At 56.4% G+C, this 5,000-nt stretch overlaps 2 non-coding genes and 1 pseudogene across 2 annotated transcripts; all 3 read left to right on the plus strand.

Moving 5' to 3' along the window:
* The first annotated feature begins 2,183 nt into the window (after nt 1–2,183).
* Nucleotides 2,184–4,092, plus strand: LOC124733979. The gene has a single exon (XR_007009251.1). It is a non-coding gene; the product is annotated as a small subunit ribosomal RNA (ribosomal RNA).
* A 351-nt stretch (nt 4,093–4,443) lies between these two features.
* Nucleotides 4,444–4,598, plus strand: LOC124733972. The gene has a single exon (XR_007009245.1). It is a non-coding gene; the product is annotated as a 5.8S ribosomal RNA (ribosomal RNA).
* A 188-nt stretch (nt 4,599–4,786) lies between these two features.
* Nucleotides 4,787–5,000, plus strand: part of LOC124733990 — a 10,942-nt pseudogene continuing 10,728 nt past the window's right edge.

The following is a 5,000-nucleotide window of genomic DNA, read 5'->3' on the forward strand; positions in this document are numbered from 1 at the left end:
CTAACCCATGTTGTACCTTAACCTAACCCATGTTGTACCTTAACCTAACCCATGTTGTACCTTAACCTAACCCATGTTGTACCTTAACCTAACCCATGTTGTGCCTCAACCTAACCCATGTTGTGCCTCAACCTAACCCATGTTGTGCCTCAACCTAACCCATGTTGTGCCTTAACCTAACCCATGTTGTGCCTCAACCTAACCCATGTTGTGCCTTAACCTAACCCATGTTGTGCCTTAACCTAACCCATGTTGTGCCTTAACCTAACCCATGTTGTGCCTTAACCTAACCCATGTTGTGCCTTAACCTAACCCATGTTGTGCCTTAACCTAACCCATGTTGTGCCTTAACCTAACCCATGTTGTCGCCTTAACGTAACCCACGTTGTCGCCTAAACCTGCTCTGTAATTGTTATACGACTCGTTCAATTACTGTAGTGTTGCCCACCCGCAACCCTCGCAATATAGTTCGCTACTCGCACTGCCCGCACCCCTGTGTATCGCTTCATGTTAAACACCTTGCAAGTCTTGCTCACTTTCCACATGCTCCTGCTGTACACTGTAATGTGGATGGCAGCAGGACGTACATGCCGCCCCTCCCCACGTCCCCACCTTGCCCCCTGCCTTCGCAAGCTGGTTGGTGAGAAGTTTGCATGTTCAATGCCCTTCGCATGCGACGTACTCAGGCTACGTTGTGGTGCGGCCTGTGTCAACTGTCCGCTGATGTCGTACGCGTGAACCACAATCTGTACTGCACATTCGTCCTTATGTACTGAATGATACATCGTGGCACATGTGTGACCGCACAACGACTGCGCCCAAAAACGGCGGACCATACAGTGCAAATATTGTGCACGCAGCTACGTGTCGTCTCCCTATGAGAGCTGGATTGCAGTGTGGTACGCCATAGAGACGTGTGGGAGGAACGGACGCCGTGGATGGCGATCAGCATGAGCTGTCTGTTGATGTATTCGGACCTAGTCGTCTCTCCTCACACACCGTGATGGCATGGTGCACCGCGTTCCATATCTGCGACATGCTACAGAGGCCGGTTGACAGTCGTTCGAGCAATGGACATCGCATACGTACGGGGGCCACCTTCCACGTATTGTCTAGGCGTGCACATTTTGTTGCGTGTATGTGGGCAGACGTAGTGTGGCGTGACACCTGACACAGGCATGCAATAATCGTTGAAGTTGCAAATGGCGATGGACGCCTGCGTTTTCTGGTGAAGTTACGCAAATGAACAAATGGTAACCTGTTGTGGTGCGGTTGTTCTCGCTAGGGGTGAATCGGTGATGGCGACGATAGGTTGAGGTACTAACCGGTTGTTCCAGCGATACCCACCATGCCGACGAAACTGAACGGCATCTGGGTGTGAAGCGATACGCGGCGGTGGCTGGGTGGGACCGTCCCCGGCCGGTGAGGGGGCGCCTCCCGGCGTGCTGGCCGCGCGGTGCGTGGGCGCACGCGCTACAGCCGGCTGGTGGGGGCGGCCAGTGGCAGGCGCGCCGGCCGACGGACGCGGCAGGCGTCGCAGCTGCGCGCCGGCGCACCCTGCGCGCGGCGCCGTGCGGCCAAAGTAGGTCCTCGCGGGCCCGGTGCGAAGCGCGGTGGACATCTTCAGTGTGCTGGTCCGATTGAGGACTGTGTGCGTTGAGGATGCGCCGCCGCCCGGCGCTCGGCGCCGCGACGCCGTCTGCTGCTCGGTCGCCCCAGCGGTTCTCGCTGGTGGTTTGTATCGCAGCTGTGCGGATGTGTTGGCGCGTGCGCTGTGCTGGGAGAGTTCGCTTCGGCACCCAAGTGGGGCTTTTGTCCTTCTGTGGCGCTGGCGTTGGAGCTGCCGGTCACCGTAGGTGGCGCGTGTTGTCTCCCGCCGGCAATGCCACGACAGCACGCTCCCGGGCCTCTGTCGGCAGCGGCAAGCTCAGTTGGGAGCACGGGTGGTCGCACCGAAAGCGTCTACTCGCCTAACTCCGGGCGATTGCGCCTCTCTCGAACCCGACCAAGTACTTGGGACGGCGCTGCGCGCCGCCGGGACCTGAGAGGGTTTCGAGGTGTATTGTGCAGGGGAGCTCAGCCTCCTCCTGTTTGCAGAATGATTGAGCGGACGCTTGCGTGTTCGCGCGGGCCCCCGGGACACACTCCCGGGCGGCCGGCTGCTCAGCTCTAGTTGACGCAGCTCCCTGGTTGATCCTGCCAGTAGTCATATGCTTGTCTCAAAGATTAAGCCATGCATGTCTCAGTACAAGCCGCATTAAGGTGAAACCGCGAATGGCTCATTAAATCAGTTATGGTTCCTTAGATCGTACCCACGTTACTTGGATAACTGTGGTAATTCTAGAGCTAATACATGCAAACAGAGTCCCGACCAGAGATGGAAGGGACGCTTTTATTAGATCAAAACCAATCGGTCGGCTCGTCCGGTCCGTTTGCCTTGGTGACTCTGAATAACTTTGGGCTGATCGCACGGTCCTCGTACCGGCGACGCATCTTTCAAATGTCTGCCTTATCAACTGTCGATGGTAGGTTCTGCGCCTACCATGGTTGTAACGGGTAACGGGGAATCAGGGTTCGATTCCGGAGAGGGAGCCTGAGAAACGGCTACCACATCCAAGGAAGGCAGCAGGCGCGCAAATTACCCACTCCCGGCACGGGGAGGTAGTGACGAAAAATAACGATACGGGACTCATCCGAGGCCCCGTAATCGGAATGAGTACACTTTAAATCCTTTAACGAGTATCTATTGGAGGGCAAGTCTGGTGCCAGCAGCCGCGGTAATTCCAGCTCCAATAGCGTATATTAAAGTTGTTGCGGTTAAAAAGCTCGTAGTTGGATTTGTGTCCCACGCTGTTGGTTCACCGCCCGTCGGTGTTTAACTGGCATGTATCGTGGGACGTCCTGCCGGTGGGGCGAGCTGAAGGCGTGCGACCGCCTCGTGCGTGCTCGTGCGTCCCGAGGCGGACCTCGTTGAAATCCTACCAGGGTGCTCTTTATTGAGTGTCTCGGTGGGCCGGCACGTTTACTTTGAACAAATTAGAGTGCTTAAAGCAGGCAAGCCCGCCTGAATACTGTGTGCATGGAATAATGGAATAGGACCTCGGTTCTATTTTGTTGGTTTTCGGAACCCGAGGTAATGATTAATAGGGACAGGCGGGGGCATTCGTATTGCGACGTTAGAGGTGAAATTCTTGGATCGTCGCAAGACGAACAGAAGCGAAAGCATTTGCCAAGTATGTTTTCATTAATCAAGAACGAAAGTTAGAGGTTCGAAGGCGATCAGATACCGCCCTAGTTCTAACCATAAACGATGCCAGCCAGCGATCCGCCGCAGTTCCTCCGATGACTCGGCGGGCAGCCTCCGGGAAACCAAAGCTTTTGGGTTCCGGGGGAAGTATGGTTGCAAAGCTGAAACTTAAAGGAATTGACGGAAGGGCACCACCAGGAGTGGAGCCTGCGGCTTAATTTGACTCAACACGGGAAACCTCACCAGGCCCGGACACCGGAAGGATTGACAGATTGATAGCTCTTTCTTGATTCGGTGGGTGGTGGTGCATGGCCGTTCTTAGTTGGTGGAGCGATTTGTCTGGTTAATTCCGATAACGAACGAGACTCTAGCCTGCTAACTAGTCGCGTGACATCCTTCGTGCTGTCAGCGATTACTTTTCTTCTTAGAGGGACAGGCGGCTTCTAGCCGCACGAGATTGAGCAATAACAGGTCTGTGATGCCCTTAGATGTTCTGGGCCGCACGCGCGCTACACTGAAGGAATCAGCGTGTCTTCCTAGGCCGAAAGGTCGGGGTAACCCGCTGAACCTCCTTCGTGCTAGGGATTGGGGCTTGCAATTGTTCCCCATGAACGAGGAATTCCCAGTAAGCGCGAGTCATAAGCTCGCGTTGATTACGTCCCTGCCCTTTGTACACACCGCCCGTCGCTACTACCGATTGAATGATTTAGTGAGGTCTTCGGACTGGTACGCGGCATTGACTCTGTCGTTGCCGATGCTACCGGAAAGATGACCAAACTTGATCATTTAGAGGAAGTAAAAGTCGTAACAAGGTTTCCGTAGGTGAACCTGCGGAAGGATCATTACCGACTAGACTGCATGTCTTTCGATGTGCGTGTCGTGTCGCGCAACACGCTACCTGTACGGCTCGCCGTAGCCGTGCGCCGCGTGCGGAACCACGCGTGCCTCTCAAAACTAGCGGCAATGTTGTGTGGTACGAGCGCTGAAGCGCTGGAGCGGCTGGCCTGCGGCACCTGGCGCCTGGCGCCGGTTTTGAATGACTTTCGCCCGAGTGCCTGTCCGCTCCGGTGTGGAGCCGTACGACGCCCGTCGGCCGTGAGGCCGTTGGACACAGAACGCTGGAACAGGGGCCGCCACACGCCTCACTCCCGCCTATGCGACCGTCTCGAAAGAGACGGCGGAAACTGAGAAAAGATCACCCAGGACGGTGGATCACTCGGCTCGTGGGTCGATGAAGAACGCAGCAAATTGCGCGTCGACATGTGAACTGCAGGACACATGAACATCGACGTTTCGAACGCACATTGCGGTCCATGGATTCCGTTCCCGGGCCACGTCTGGCTGAGGGTCGGCTACGTATACTGAAGCGCGCGGCGTTTGCCCCGCTTCGCAGACCTGGGAGTGTCGCGGCCGCCTGTGGGGCCGGCCGCGTCTCCTCAAACGTGCGATGCGCGCCCGTCGCCTGGCGGTTCGCATACCGGTACTTTCTCGGTAGCGTGCACAGCCGGCTGGCGGTGTGGCGTGCGACACCTCGTACAACGACCTCAGAGCAGGCGAGACTACCCGCTGAATTTAAGCATATTACTAAGCGGAGGAAAAGAAACTAACAAGGATTCCCCCAGTAGCGGCGAGCGAACAGGGAAGAGTCCAGCACCGAACCCCGCAGGCTGCCGCCTGTCGTGGCATGTGGTGTTTGGGAGGGTCCACTACCCCGACGCCTCGCGCCGAGCCCAAGTCCAACTTGAATGAGGCC

Source organism: Schistocerca piceifrons, unplaced genomic scaffold (assembly GCF_021461385.2).
Source record: "Schistocerca piceifrons isolate TAMUIC-IGC-003096 unplaced genomic scaffold, iqSchPice1.1 HiC_scaffold_1418, whole genome shotgun sequence".
Classification (NCBI taxonomy): Eukaryota; Metazoa; Arthropoda; class Insecta; order Orthoptera; family Acrididae; genus Schistocerca; species Schistocerca piceifrons.